Source organism: Triticum aestivum, chromosome 3A (genome assembly GCF_018294505.1).
Source record: "Triticum aestivum cultivar Chinese Spring chromosome 3A, IWGSC CS RefSeq v2.1, whole genome shotgun sequence".
Lineage (NCBI taxonomy): Eukaryota > Viridiplantae > Streptophyta > Magnoliopsida > Poales > Poaceae > Triticum > Triticum aestivum.
Window position 1 is genome coordinate 146,233,148 of NC_057800.1, and position 14,620 is coordinate 146,247,767.

Below are 14,620 nucleotides of genomic sequence, written 5' to 3' on the forward strand. Positions count from 1 at the left end.
TCAGAAGGCCATGGGCACCAACATCCGCTTCAGCACAGCTTTCCACCCTCAGACTAGCGGTCAAGTCGAGCGTGTCTACCAGATTCTTGAAGATATGCTCAGGGCTTGTGTGATCTCCTTCGGCATGAAATGGGAGGATTGTCTTCCTTATGCTGAATTCTCCTACAACGATAGTTTTCAAGCAAGTTCGGGCAAGGCCCCATTTTAAATTCTGTATGGCAGGAAGTGCCGTACCCCTCTCAACTGGTCTGAAACTGGTGAACGACAGCTTTTGGGAAATGACTTAATCACAGAGGCAGAGGAAATGTGCAAAGTCATTCGAGATAACCTCAAAGCAGCCCAATCGCGCCAGAAGAGCTACTATGATAGTAAGCGCCGTGATTTGGCTTTCGAGATCGGAGATCATGTTTACCTCCGCGTCTCTCCTATGAAAGGTACTCGTCGCTTCGGTATCAAAGGGAAGCTTGCCCCTAGTTACGTGGGACCTTTCAAGATTGTCAGCAAGAGAGGCGATCTCGCCTATCAACTCGAGATTCCTTCAAACTTTGCAAATGTGCATGACGTTTTCCATGTCTCTCAGCTTCGAAAGTGCTTGAAGACTCCTGAACGGACCATTAACTTCGAAGACATTGAGCTCCAAGCAGATCTCTCTTATCGTGAGCACCCCATTGCTATTCTTGAAGAGACTGAACGCAAGACTCGCAACAAGTCAATCAAATTCCTCAAAGTCAAGTGGTCATACCATTCCGACCGTGATGCCACCTGGTAACGCGAGGATCACCTCTGTTCTGAATACCCGGCGTTCTTTCAGTCCTAGATCTCGGGACGAGATCCTTTCATAGTGGTGGAGTGTTGTAACACCCCGGATATGATTTACCCTTTATGTATTCCAACTCTTGCCATTTCCGGCGTTAAGTTATTTTATTTTCTCGGGTTCGGGTGTTTTTCTCCGTGTGTTGTAGTTTTTGTCATGAATCTCATATCATGTCATCATGTGCATTGCATTTGCATACATGTTCATCTCTTGCATTCGAGCTTTTCCCCGTTGTCCGTTTTGCATTCTGGTGCTTCGTTCTCCTCCGGTGGTCTTTTCTACCTTTCTTTCGTGTGTGGGGATTAAACATTTCCGGATTGGACCGAGACTTGCCAAGCGGCCATGGTTTACTACCGGTAGACCACCTATCAAGTTTCGTACCATTTGGACTTTGTTTGATACTCCAACGGTTAACCGAGGGACCGAAAAGGCCTCGTGTGTGTTGCAGCCCAACACCCCTCCAATTTGGCCCAAAACCCACCAAAACCTCCTCCATCTTCTAGAGCGTTCGATCACGATCGCGTGGCCGAAAACCGCACCTCATTTGGACACTCCTAGCTCCCTCTACCTCTATATAAAGACCCCCTCCTCCAAATTCGCGGTTCCCCTGGTCCCTAACCCTAGATCCAGCTCCTCCGCGCGGCCAGACACGTTCGCCGGCCGCCGGACACGTCCGCCGTCGCCCGTAGCCAACAGGAGCACGCCACGTGGCGCCCGCGCGCCCCACTTCGCTGCCAGTGCAGCCGGCCCGCGACGGCCCGAGGCCGGCCCTCCAGCCGCCCGACAGGGCCGAGCCCCTCCAGCCGGCGCCGCCCCTTCTTCCCCGCGTCCGGCGCACCTCCACCGGATCCGGCCGCTGAGGTCCATTGCCGGCCGGCGCCCGCACCTCCTCGCCGGCGCCCGCACCTCCCCACCGGCGCCCGAAGTCCTCGCCGGCCGCGCCTCCATCTCCGGCCACCACCACCGCGGCTCCGGCCCGCGCCTCTTCCTCCATGCCGGCGTCCTCCGCGGCAAGTCCCATGCCTCCCCGACGAACTCCGGCGACCTCGAAGCTCCTGCCGGCGATCCTCGTTATCCGTGCATGAACAGTGGATCTAGATCTGAGATCCCGTCTCGGTTGACTTTTGCCCCGAAACCCTAATAATTTGCATTTTTCATCATGCTATATCTCCGCATCCGTAGATCCATTTTGGGTATATAGCATATCAAAATGTTCGCCTCAGAGAGTACCTCATTTCATCTCATTGCATCATTTTCATTTGAGTTGATCTTGATGCCCGAAATGCTGTTAGAAGAGTGCTACTTGAGATAATTGTCAGATCTGCTGCTCCATTTAGATATTTGTCATTTTTGCCATTATTATTGTGTGCATGATATGCCCATGAGCTCTACATGAGTTTTGTTATATGTTTTGCCATCTATCCAGAGGTGCAGCCCATGTATTTTTGTGATGTTAGGGTGACTAGCACAAGCTTGCAAAGGGTGCACTTGTTAATGCTGATTTCAGGGACTTAGCAATTGCACTAAGTCCTTAGTCTTTTTATCTCATGATGCCATATGTTCATGTTGTTTCCTAGTGATCCGTGCCTCTTTTGAGGATGATCAGTAAGGATGATTTGTTAATATTGTAGTTCTATATGCATCCATGTCTTTGTTTGCAATTATGGAGGACCCTAGCTTGAGTAAATCGAGCTCTACTTTTGTCATTTCGTGAATCTGGGCAGATTGTCTACTTGTTAGCGATTTTGCCGATGATGTTGTAGTTGATCCGTGCATGCCATGTTATTGTTCTTGCCATTTCAAGCTTGTATAATGTGTATTCTTGATGGGTGTATGCTTAGATTACCATTACTTGCTCTGTAGTGAGTGCATCGAGCTCGTAAACATGCCTACTTGATATCTGTTTCAGCATGTCCCAGTTTTCACTAAGTCTAAGAACTGATTATGGTTTTGCCATGTTCACATGCTTGCAAATGTATTTTCTGATCCCTTTTGGCTCAAGGCAACTAAGGGACTTTTGTTAAGCTCTTTGAGTAGCTCCATGCCATGCTTTACCTTGCCATGTTCAGGTCCTGTAGCATATAGTTTTGATGCTCCAAAGAGTGCTATCTGATCTGAAATTCTAAACAAGTGTTAATTTCACTAAGTCTGAAATCTGTTTACCAAATGCATTTTTGCCACGCTTTTTTGAACCTGTTAATGGATGAATTGGCCGTAGCTCAGTGCTAGTATTTTGTTGCCATGTTTGGATGCTGTAGCATGTTCATCTCGTTGCATTTAGTTGGCTACTTGCTGTAAATCGCAGACCGGTGCCATATTTGAATTGCTTGCCATTTCCAAACCATGACTCCGATTCCGGTGTTCTTTATATTGTTTTCAAGCGATTTCATCTCATCTTTCCAGTGGCACACTTGGATTTACAATTTGAGGCCAGGTTCATGCATTCCTTGTCAAATCTTGCATATGCATCCCGCATCGCATCCCGCATAGCATACCATCTTTGCATCATGTTGTTTGAGTTGTGCACGTGGTTGATTGCGTTCCTTGTTGCTTGTTTGTCTTGTTTGGGTAGAGCCGGGAGACGAGTTCGCTAACAAGGAGCCGTTGAGTTTGCTTTCGAGGATCCAGTCAACTCTGACAATGTTGTAGGCAAGATGATCATACCCTCGAAATCACTTCTATCTTTGCTTTGCTAGATGCTCGCTCTTTTGCTATGCCTATGCTACGATGCATGCCACTTGCTTATCATGCCTCCCAGATTGCCATGTCAAACCTCTAACCCACCATGTCCTAGCAAACCCTTGATTGGCTATGTTACCGCTTTGCTCAGCCCCTCCTATAGCGTTGCTAGTTGCAGGTGAAGATTGGAGGCCGTTCCTTGTTATCTTAATGCATCTATATACTTGGTAAAGGGTGGAAGGCTCGGCCTCTCGCCTAGCGTTTTGTTCCACTCTTGCCGCCCTAATTTCCGTCATATCGGTGTTATGTTCCCGGATTTTGTGTTCCTTACGCGGTTGGGTGATAATGGGAACCCCTGCAGGGATTGAACTTTCGAAAGTCGTGCCCGCGGTTATGGGCAGATGGGAATTTGTTAATGTCCAGTTGTAGATAACTTAAACCTTATCTTAATTAAAATAAATCAACTGTGTGAGTTACCGTGATGGTCTCTTCTCGGCGGAGTCCGGGAAGTGAACACGGTGTTGGAGTAATGCTTGTCGCAGGTTGTTCTCTAGTTATTCGTTCGCGCTTTGCCTTCTCTTCTCGCTCTCTTTTGCGAATAGGGTAGCCACCATATATGCTAGTCGCTTGCTACAGCTCCACATATATTACCTTGCCTTTTCCTATAAGCTTAAATAGTCTTGATCACGAGGGTGCGAGATTGTTGAGTCCCTGTGGCTCGCAGTTTACTTCCAAACCAGATGCAGGGCCAGACGACTCCGTTCTAGTTGATGCGTTAGAGCTCAAGTGGGAGTTCGACGAGGACTCATGCCGTTACTATGTTTCTTTCCCTGATGATTAGTAGTGGTGCCCAGTCGGGGTGATCGGGACCGTGTCGGATGTTGGGTTTATCTTTTATTTTGGCGCCGTAGTCGGGCCATGAGTGATTGGTTGATGTAATGCTATTTATGTACTTTGTGTGACATGGCGAGTGTAAGCCAACTATGTTACTTATCCCCTTATTATGTATTACATGGATGTTGTGATGATTGCCTAACTTGTGACATTGCTTTCAATGCGGTTATGCCTCTAAGTCATGCCTCGACACGTGGGAGATATAGCCGCATCGAGGGTGTTACAATCGGAAAGGAGGAAACAACATGGTAAACCGACAAGCATAAACATGTCATGATGCACAACCAATGATGATGCATGTCCGGTTTAAATATGAATGGCATGGCAAAGTGCAGAAACAAAACTACAAGTTAAGTGTAGCTCAATATGTAACAAGATGCATGCTGATGAAACACCACATTCAAATATTTAGTTCACTCTTGTTTAATCTACTCAATAAAATTAAATGTTGGTTAACATGGCAAGAGGTGAAGCATAAGTAAACTAAACATTTAGGCAAGTTTAAATGAGGCCGGAAATAACAACAACCATTCCGGAAAATCCCCATGTGCATATCTAGCAATTGAAGCAAACCACAATTTAAACTTTCTTGATGTTGTTACCATGATGCGGATGACATTTACAAGTTTTATACAATATTTATGAAAATGTTGATAAGAGCATGTTATGAAGCATTTGCCATCGTGGCGGAAATGAAAGGGGTGCCACGACAACGAATCTGAAAATGATGCCACGGCAACATATTGGTTCCGGTAGCTCACGGAGATACCGGTGCAAAAGGAAATGTGACGGGAGCGTGTCATGCAAGGATGGTGGGGTGCTCACGATTACCGGGTGTCCCAGATGATGGTGGCAAGGCAAAAGAGGGGCTTCGTCCAACGAACAACTCGGACACGCAAGAACACATGGTTCGACTCATATGTCGCAAGCATTCGTCCACGGGCATCGTCTCAGCATTATACCTTTGAAGCGTAGGTTTTCGAAGCGGTTTGAGTTCTTCGAGGGAAGTAGTGGTAATCGCGGGTCGTAGTGGAAGTAGTCGTTTACATGGCGGCAGTAGTGGAAGTAGTGGTACACGGGTCGTAGTGGAAGTAGTCATTCTCACGACGGTCTTCTCTAATCCACGGCGAGGGTAGAGGTACTTGCTATCTTGGAGACGGTAGTGGTACATGTTCGTTTCAAAGATATACTTGATGAAACCAATGTCTTCGGGGCGCCGATAGTTGTACACTTGGTTTTGTCGGATCCACGGCGACGGTAGTGGTACATCTGGTAGTGGAACTTGACTGGTCCGAGGGCTCCGGGCATCGTGGTACTTGCGAATCCGAGTGGTCGAATAGGTTCACGAAGAAACTTATGCGATGCCATGAAACTTGGTGCATCCAAAGGGAACTTGATGGGTCCAAGTCCTCCGGGCGTCGTGGTACTTGCGAATCCGAGTGGTCGAACAGGTTCACGAAGAAACTTATGCGACACCGTGGAAGTTGGTGCATCCAAAGGGAACTTGACGGGTTCGAGTCCTCCTGGGTTCGACGGTAGTGTCGTGGTACTCGGCGTCTTGTTGAACCCACGTGATGGTATTTATTCACTCGACGGTATTTGGCGACGGTAGTCGTACACGGTTTGTAGTCGTACACTCTTCGTAGATGTTCAGGGTCGTCACCGTTCATAGTCGATGTAGTTGAACTTGAGGGTCGTCGACGTCGTGGTACTTGGTACCTTGGCGCCCTTTTGGGCTTGACATAGACGAAACAGAATGTGACGATTGGTACTTGGTGTTCAGCGACAACAACATAGGGGACTTGGGCGGCGTTGGGCATCGAGAACAGGAGTGTGCTCCCTCAAGCATGGAGCAGGTCATGGTCAACGCACGGGGCGCGCGGGCGGGCGGATCTGACAGGCAGCAGCACTGCTCTCCTCCTCGGTTGAGGCCGAAGCTAAATGGAGCATGGCAAGTAGACAACGAGGTAAGGGAGCTCAGGGCGGCTGCGTGCCTTCAGGAGCGATGCAGGGGTGCAGGCATGCGTGGAGAGAAGCCCGGCAGGGGAGCTGACGGAGGGGGACGGAGGAGGCCGTAGAGGGCTTGCCACCGAGAAGGCCGGGAGGGGCGGCACTGGGGACCTGCTGGTTAGCGGGGCTTGGCACGCCAGCGACAGAGGACGACGAGGTGACGAAGGAGGAGCTCTGCTCCGAGGAGCTAGTTGCCAGTGGCGCGACGGACAGCAGGTGTTGGGGAACGTAGTAATTTCAAAAATTTCCCTACACACACAAGATTATGGTGATGCATAGCAACGAGAGGGGAGAGTGTGTCCACGTACCCTCGTAGACCGAAAGCGGAAGCGTTAGCACAACGCGGTTGATGTAGTCGTACGTCTTCACGATCCGACCGATCAAGTACCGAACGCACGGCACCTCCGAGTTATGCACACGTTCAACTCGATGACGTCCCTCAAACTCCGATCCAGCCGAGCTTTGAGGGAGAGTTTTGTCAGCACAACGTCGTGGTGACGATGTTGATGTTCTACTGTCGCAGGGCTTCGCCTAAGCACCGCTACAATATTATCGTGGTGGACTATGGTGGAGAGGGGCACCGCACATAGCTAAAAGATCCAATAGATCAATTGTCGTGTCTATGGGTGCCCATCTCCTCCGTATATAAATGAGGGTAGGAGAGGGCCGGCCAAGGGGAGGAGGCGCGCCCAAGGGGGGAGTCCTACGCCCACCGGGAGTAGGACTCCTTTTCCTATTTGGAGAGAGAGAGGGAAGGAAGAGGAAGGAGGGAGGAAGGAAAGGGGGCCCGCCCCCCTCCCAATTCGGATTGGGCTTGGGGGGGCTCCCCCTCCCTTGCTCTGTTCCCCCCTTTCCACTAAAGCCCATTAAGGCCCATATACCTCCCGGGGGGTTCCGATAACCTCCCGGTGCTCCGGTATTATCCCGATCTCACCCGGAACCATTCCGGTATCCAAATATAGTCGTCCAATATATCGATCTTTACATCTCAAACATTTCGAGACTCCTCGTCATGTCCGTGATCATATTCGGGAATCCGAACTACCTTCGGTACATCAAAAACCATAAACTCAGAATATAACCGTCATCAAACTTTAAGCATGCGGACCCTACAGGTTCGAGAACTATGTAGATATGACCGAGACACGTCTCCGGTCAATTACCAATAGCGGAACCTGGATGCTCATATTGGCTCCTACATATTCTACGAAGATCTTTATCGGTCAAACCGTATAACAACATACGTTGTTCCTTTTGTCATCGGTATGTTACTTGCCCGAGATTCGATCATCGGTATCTCAATACCTAGTTCAATCTCATTATCGGCATCTCTCTTTACTCGTTCTGTAACACATCATCCCGCAACTAAGTCATTAGTTGCAATGCTTGCAAGGCTTAAGTTATGTGTATTACCGAGTGGGCCTAGAGATACCTCTCCGACAATCGAAGTGACAAATCCTAATCTCGAAATACGCCAACCCAACAAGTACCTTCGGAGACACCTGTAGAGCACCTTTATAATCACCCAGTTACGTTGTGATGTTTGGTAGCACACAAAGTGTTCCTCCGGTAAACGGGAGTTGCATAATCTCATAGTCAAAGGAACATGTATAAGTCATGAAGAAAGCAATACCAACACACTAAACGATCAGGTGCTAAGCTAACGGAATGGGTCAAGCCAATCACATCATTCTCCCAATGATGTGATCCTGTTAATCAAATGACAACTCTTTGTCTATGGCTAGGAAGTAACCATCTTTGATTAACGAGCTAGTCAAGTAGAGGCATACTAGTGACGTTCTGTTTGTCTTTGTATTCACACATGTATCATGTTTCCAGTTAATACAATTCTAGCATGAATAATAAACATTTATCATGCTATAAGGAAATAAATAATAACTTTATTATTGCCTCTATGGCATATTTACTTTAGTCTCCCACTTGCACTAGAGTCAATAATCTAGATTACACAGTAATGATTCTAACACCCATGGAGCCTTGGTGCTGATCATGTTTTGCTCGTGGAAGAGGCTTAGTCAACGGGTCTGCAACATTCAGATCCGTATGTATCTTGAAAATCTCTATGTCTCCCACCTGGACTTGATCCCGAATGGAGTTGAAGCGTCTCTTGATGTGCTTGGTTCTCTTGTGAAATCTGGATTCCTTTGCTAAAGCAATTGCACCAGTATTGTCAAAAAAGATTTTCATTGGACCCGATGCACTAGGTATGACACCTAGATCGGATATGAACTCCTTCATCCAGACTCCTTCATTTGCTGCTTCCGAAGTAGCTATGTACTCCGCTTCACATGTCGATCCCGCTACGCCGCTTTGTTTAGAACTGCACCAACCGACAGCTCCACCGTTTAATAAAAATACTTTTCCGTTTTGCGATTTAGAATCGTCCGGATCAGTGTCAAAGCTTGCAACGACGTAACCATTTACGGCTAGCTCTTTGTCACCTCCATAAACGAGAAACATATCCTTTGTCCTTTTCAGGTATTTCAGGATGTTCTTGACCGTTGTCCAGTGATCCACTCCTGGATTACTTTGCTACCTCCCTGCTAAACTAATAGCAAGGCACACATCAGGTCTAGTACACAGCATTGCATACATGATAGAGCCTATGGCTGAAGCATAGGGAACATCTTTCATTTTCTCTCTATCTTCTGCAGTGGTCGGGCATTGAGTCTTACTCAACTTCACACCTTCTAACAAAGGCAAGAACCCTTTCTTTGCTTGATCCATTTTGAACTTCTTCAAAACTTTGTCAAGGTATGTGCTTTGTGAAAGTCCAATTAAGCGTCTCGATCTATCCCAATAGATCTTGATGCCCAATATATAAGCAGCTTCACTGAGGTCTTTCATTGAAAAACTCTTATTCAAATATCCTTTTATGCTATCCAGAAATTCTATATCATTTCCAATAAACAATATGTCATCCACATATAATATCAGAAATGCTACAGAGCTCCCACTCACTTTCTTGTAAATATAGGCTTCTCCAAAAGTCTGTATAAAACCATATGCTTTGATCACACTATCAAAACATTTATTCCAACTCCGAGAGGCTTGCACCAGTCCATAAATGGATCACTGGAGCTTGCACACTTTGTTAGCTCCCTTTGGATCGACAAAACCTTCCGGTTGCATCATATACAACTCTTCTTCCATAAATCCATTCAGGAATGCAGTTTTGACATCCATTTGCCAAATTTCATAATCATAAAATGCAGCAATTACTAACATGATTCGGACAAACTTAAGCATCGCTATGGGTGAGAAAGTCTCATCGTAGTCAATCCCTTGAACTTGTCGAAAACCTTTTGCAACAAGTCGAGCTTTATAGACAGTAACATTACCGTCAGCGTCAGTCTTCTTCTTGAAGATCCATTTATTTTCAATGGCTTGCCGATCATCGGGAAAGTCAACCAAAGTCCACACTTTGTTCTCATACATGGATCGCATCTGAGATTTCATGGCTTGAAGCCATTTTGCGGAATCTGGGCTCACCATCGCTTCTTCATAGTTCGTAGGTTCGTCATGGTATAGTAACATAACCTCCAGAATAGGATTGCCATACCACTCTGGTGCGGATCTTACTCTGTTTGACCTATGAGGTTCAGTAACAACTTGATCTAAAGTTTCATGATCATCATCATTAACTTCCTCACTAATTGGTGTAGGTGTCACAGGAACCGGTCTCTGTGATGAACTACTTTCCAACAAGGGAGCAGGTACAGTTACCTCATCAAGTTCTACTTTCCTCCCACTCACTTCTTTCGAGAGAAACTCCTTCTCTAGAAAGGATCCATTCTTAGCAACGAATGTCTTGCCTTCGGATCTGTGATATAAGGTGTACCCAAATATTTCTTTTGGGTATCCTATGAAGACACATTTCTCCGATTTGGGTTCGATCTTATCAGGTTGAAGCTTTTTCACATAAGCATCGCAGCCCCAAACTTTAAGGAACGATAACTTTGGTTTCTTGCCAAACCATAGTTCATAAGGTGTCGTTGTCGGTGTCAAACCCGGCGGATCTCGGGTAGGGGGTCCCGAACTGTGCATCTAAGGCGGATGGTAACAAGAGGCAGGGGACACAATGTTTTACCCATGTTCGGGCCCTCTTGATGGAGGTAAAACCCTACGTCCTGCTTGATTATTCTTGATAATATGAGTAGTACAAGAGTTGATCTACCACGAGATCGGAGAGGCTAAACCCTAGAAGCTAGCCTATGGTATGATTGTATGTTGTCCTACGGACTAAAACCCTCCGGTTTATATAGACACCGGAGGGGGCTAGGGTTACACATGGTCGGTCACAAAAGAGGAGATATACATATCCGTATTTCCTAGCTTGCCTTCCACACCAAGTAGAGTCCCATCCGGACACGGGACGAAGTCTTCAATCTCGTATCTTTATAGTCCAACAGTCCGGCCAAAGGATATAGTCCGGCTATCCAGAGACCCCCTAATCCAGGACTCCCTCAGTAGCCCCTGGAGTCCGATGCGCAGTGTTGTCTTCGGCATTGCAAGGCGGGTTCCTCCTCCGAATACACCACGGAAGAGTTTGAATACAAGAATAGTATCCGACCCTGCAAAATAAGTTCCAGATACCACCATAGAGGGAATAATATTTCCACAAATCTAATCTGCTGACACGTTTTGGCAGCATGACATCATGCCACGGTCCGGTAATTATTTGAACCATTTTTCTTTAACCAGCCCCGCACATAACACGAGGCGGTTTCTTGACACATCTTGTCAACGCAGAGATCATGTTCCCCTTATTACGGGATTCTCATCAATACGGACGTGGGTAACCCAACCGCGCCATCAATTACGGCGCTTGGGGGATAAGCGAGTTTTACCAGGCTAGTGGGGGCGCATAGTTTAGTCCACCCTTATAAAGGGATAAGATCTCACCTTTTTCTACCCATGCCTTCTTCCTCCTTGCTCATCCATTCTCGCGCACTCGAGCTCCAGCGCCCAAGTCCACATCCTTCTCCTCAACTCTCTCCAAACATGTCCGGAGCGGGAGGCAAGTGGATGGCCTCCTCCGTCACGGAGGGACACATCAAAAAACTATGTGGAGCCAGATACTTAGCCGCGGATATCACGCACCGAATGCCAGCCGCGGGGCAGATCGTTCCTATCCCGGAACCTCACGAAAGGGTGGTTTTCCTCCCACACTTTGTCCGCGGACTAGGGTTTCCCCTCCATCCATTCTTCCGTGGCCTCATGTTCTATTACGGGCTGGACTTTCATGATCTGGCCCCGAATTTTATCCTCAACATCTCGGCGTTCATCATCGTGTGCGAGGCTTTCCTCCGCATCTGGCCCCACTTTGGCCTATGGCTGAAGACCTTCAATATCAAGCCGAAGGTAGTAGGTGGCTAACAAGTGGAATGCGGTGGAGCCATGGTGGGCAAAATGCCCAACGTTACATGGCTCGAGGGCTCCTTCGTGGAGACCATAAAGTGGTGGCAATCGGGGTGGTTCTACATCACCGAGCCGCGCGACACCAACTTGTTGGCGGCCCCCTAGTTTCGATCCGGAATCCCCACGCGGCTCACTTCCTGGAAGGAGAAGGGCCTGTCCTGGGGCTCTTCGGTGGAGCTAGACAGACTCCAGAAGTGTATCCAGAATATGACAAGCAAGAAACTTAAGCTTGTCAATATAGTCCAGGTTATGCTCTTCCGCTGGATCCTCCCGTGTCAATAACGGGCTTTCAACTTATGGGAGTTCGACCCGGCCCAGCACCAGACTCTATGTCAGCTCTTCGACACGACGCATAAGGACGTCTGGAAGGTGCTGTTCAAGGGCGCCGAGGTCCCTCGTTCTCTTACCAAGGACCGCGGGCTAAGCGCGAAGCGCCCTGCAAATCTGGTAAGTTCTGTACATCTGGTAGGGTATTTATTTCCCATAGCTTAACCATGTGCGGGATCTGAGCTCCCATGCCTTTGACAGGACTGGGTGGAGGCATCGGAACAAATTAACTGTCCGGCCCCTCTGCCCGAAGACCCTGCGGACGCTCTCCTGACGGAGATGCTGACTCCGGCTCCTTATGAGGTGCCGGAGAAGACCAAGAAGAAGGCCCAGGGAACCCGAAAGAGTTCTCGGTGCCAGGTTATATCGGACTCATCGTCCAATAACTTCGAGACACACTCCTCCCATGAAAACGAGGAGAAGGAAGATGAAGATTCCCCCCTGTAGCCGGGGGAGACAAGAAAACGAAGGCCGCCCCAACCGGGGAGGCCGAAGGGTCCAAGAAGGGAAGGACTCTCCTTCCGAACTATTCCACCACCGCTGCCGACAGTGAAGACGAGTGGCTTCTCAGGGCCAAGCCCCTGGAGAAGTCGTAAGTATTCGGATACCAGAGTAACTCATAGCATACTTTTGTTGCACTGCTTCTCCTAACGTCGAATATGATTATGTAGTCCGCCCAAGCACGTATCGACGTATCATCGTCGGACGTTTCCTTGGACTCGTCGGACATGGATAGTGATACACTTCCAACCGCCACCTCTCCTTGCCTTACGAACAATGCCGAGATACTGTGTCAAGGGGCACCGAGCCGGGGGGAGACAGTCCCGGAGGCGCCTCAAGGCGACCTTCCGGACTCCAGGAGCAAAGGGAGCAAGGCTCCTAGTGGCTCCAAGTTCGGCCCGTAGCCGGACACTGCGCCGGAACCTCCAGTGGTTCCGGACTTGGGCAGGCGGCCCCCTTCCAAGAGGGGCAAGCCGTCCGTGCCGGTGACCTCTGTCCATCCAGAGGCACCGGACGAACTGCTGGGAGCGCTTAGCGGTGCTTCCATCGATGAAGAGCACCGCACTATTATGAGTGCGGTGATCAAGAAGGTTCAGTCCGCCAAGAGCGGACTGACTGAAGCATGTACCAGCCTTCTAACAGGCTTTGAGGTAAATATTTAAAATATAGGAAAAATATTACTGCATAGACAGTAGCCCCTGATGCTCTGTTTGGTGTTCACAAAGAAAAGCCGAATACAGGATCAAAAAATATCTGCAGGAGTCTAATATAAGTATGTCTGTATGCGTATGTAGGCTTCGCTGCTGACCTCTGCCGCACTGATTGCGGAGGTCGCCGCGCTGAAGCAGAACTTCGAGAGGTCCGAGAAAGAGCTCGGGCTTGCCAAGAGGCAGCTCAAGGAGAACAAAGGTAAGTAATACCTTGTCTATATAAAAAAGAAAATGTGGTTGCGAACTGACAGGATGAACATGAATGTGCCAGGGGCCACGACCGATGTGGCAACCCTGAAGCAAGCGTTGTCCGAGGCCAAAAATAAAGAGGCCAAGGAGCGCACCGAACGGGAGAGTCAAGAGGCATGGGTGGGCGAGGTGCAGCAAGAGCTCCAGGCTCTCGTGAAGAAACACGAGACTTTGGAGCTTGACTCGAAGACGTGAGATTCCGAGCTTGCCGCGGCCCTCGAGAGCACCAAGCATGCCAAGGCCGAAGCCCAAAAGGCCCTCCAGGAAATTGAGGCGATGAGGAAGATAGCGGCGGGTAAGGCATTCAATATGCAAAGCAAGCATGTGAAAGTAAATTACTTGTTACTTACCCGAGTCCGGAGCTCTCCATGGGCATTCGCAGATTTGCCCCACAGCGTGTCGGATGCCGCAAAGTATTACCAGGCCGAGGAGGGAAGCTCGACAGAGAAGTTGTTCTGGTCTCAGTATACTGGGACCAAACACCCGGTGCCTATGAGCGACCAGCTGAAGCAACTGGTCGAGCTGCACAAGGCGGACGAAGAAGCCATGAGGGGCTTTATAGTCCGGATGTGGCCTGGCGACTCCCTTCCCAACGGCTACTTCGGCCTGGTGAGGCGGCTTGTGGATGCCTGCCCACGGCTGGAAGTCATCAAGCGGTCCGTCTGTATCGAAGGTGCCCGCCGGGCTTTTGCCCGTGCAAAGGTGCACTGGGCCAAGATGGACGCCGAGAAGCTGGTGAAGGAGGGGCCGCCGCAGGGCAAGGAGCATCGCCACCCCGAAATGTATTATGAGGGTGTCCTGAAGGGTGCCCGTCTTGTGGTGGACGAGTGTGCGAAGGATGTAATATTTGAATGAACTCGCTCGTGTGATCCTGTATTATGAAAATTTGTTCATATGCTTTATGCAACACTTGTTTGAATTTAAAATATTACCTTCTGTGCGGCTGTTTATTAAATCTGAGAGATGGCTAGTCGTCGGCTTCTGCCCCCATGCC